Here is a 1748-nt window from a genome sequence, read left to right as displayed (position 1 = left end):
CATGATTTTGGATCTGAGTTGCCCGATAGTGTTGGTACCCGCGGCTGTGGGTCGCGATACATGGGATTTGCAGACAGTAAATAAACATTTCCACGTTGTCCCCTTCTGCATCTGCTATTGTGGAGACGAAGTAAAATACTGGTAACTATTAAAGTAAAAGCGTAGCTGAACAGTCACAAAGTCTGATGGGATCGAACAACTGGCCTTCCCACCTACATTTTATTTTGAACAATTTGCATGTAAAATTTTTCATGTTCTATAAACACGTTGGCCAAGTGTGTAGCATAAATGTTGCAATGAATATAACCTGTAGTTCTAAAGCAATAACTCTTTTCAAATATTTTTAGGCAGGACAATACATTTCAAATGTGTTATGCAAGGCTGCATTTTGGAAATGAAGGCATCAAAAGGGAGCAGTCTATGACGTGAACTATCGCATCAGAAAAAACCTTGGTTTGAAAGTGTTTTCTAACAACTATTACATAGTTAGAAAAAGTGATGATAATGAGAATAATATTTAATATTTATATTGCGCATTTTCTATAAAAAAATAATCAAATGCGTATTACAAACATTACAATAAATACAATATAAGAATCTATTTACAATCACAATGAAATCAAAGATGAAAACTGCACTATCACAATAAGCTATAAGAAAAGTAATTTGCAGAGCAAACTATATAAAAATCTAAATATAAACTAATGCCTTGTTAAATAAAAATGTTTCCAAGTTTCTGTTTAGAGTCACTTTTGGTGCAAGCAGATCTAATGCTTACGGGAAGACTGTTCCAACACTGCGCTGCCGCACACTCTGGGGTGCTCAGAAGAATTCCCTTGTTATTTCGCGGTAAATCATAATGGGATGTTGGTAAAAGAGAAATTCAATCTCTGAGATATTTAAGAGCTGAGCCCTGGAGTACTTCAAAGGTGATCAAAAGGATTTTAAACTCGATACGTAGGTGGATAGGCAACCAGTGAAATTGTTAAAGGAGCGTCGCAAAATGACTGTATAGGTGCGCAGAAGATCAATTGCACACAGGCATTCATGACACGTTGGAGTTTTTGCATGTGATGGCCGGGAACTCCATAGAGGAGACTGTTGTAATAGTCTAACCTACTGGTTATAAATGCATGAATCAGTTTCTCAGCACATTCACTCGTAAGATATTTCTGTATGTGTTGGATATCATACAGATAAATGAATGCACTACCACCGACCTCGCATTTAGAGGACACAGGGTTAACTGTTGATCATTGGGATACAAACAAACACTATCCGGTGCTATTAAGTGTTCAATGTTTTGCGTCGATCTGGAGCATTGGGAATTTGAGTAGGTCCTGCGTTGAGCTTAAACACAACAACAGTGAACAGAATGTAGTTGTGGTGTTAGAATAATATATGCACAGGCACCTCTGTCTCTTAGCACCAGAGCAACTCAGGAATGTAGGTCGAGGTGTGCTTTTGAGTAGATCGATACCGATTACTCTTTCGCAATGCTTCGCGCTCCATGACCCGGTGAATGTACCTGGTTCAGCTAGTTAGGCCCGATTGTTCACGATGCAAATTTTGCTCTTTTGCCATCTAAGACCATAAGTCGAAGGAGATCCAAATATTGATCATCCCGGCACTAATACATTTCTAGTGAGCTCAAAACTCGAGGTGAAGATTCCGCATTGCCTTAGACATATATGTTGTGTATTGGGAAGAGGGGCTGCAGAGAGGAGAAAAGGGACCCAGGACACGGA

This window comes from Pocillopora verrucosa, chromosome 4, assembly GCF_036669915.1.
Source record: "Pocillopora verrucosa isolate sample1 chromosome 4, ASM3666991v2, whole genome shotgun sequence".
NCBI lineage: Eukaryota > Metazoa > Cnidaria > Anthozoa > Scleractinia > Pocilloporidae > Pocillopora > Pocillopora verrucosa.
This window is presented reverse-complemented; position numbering follows the sequence as displayed.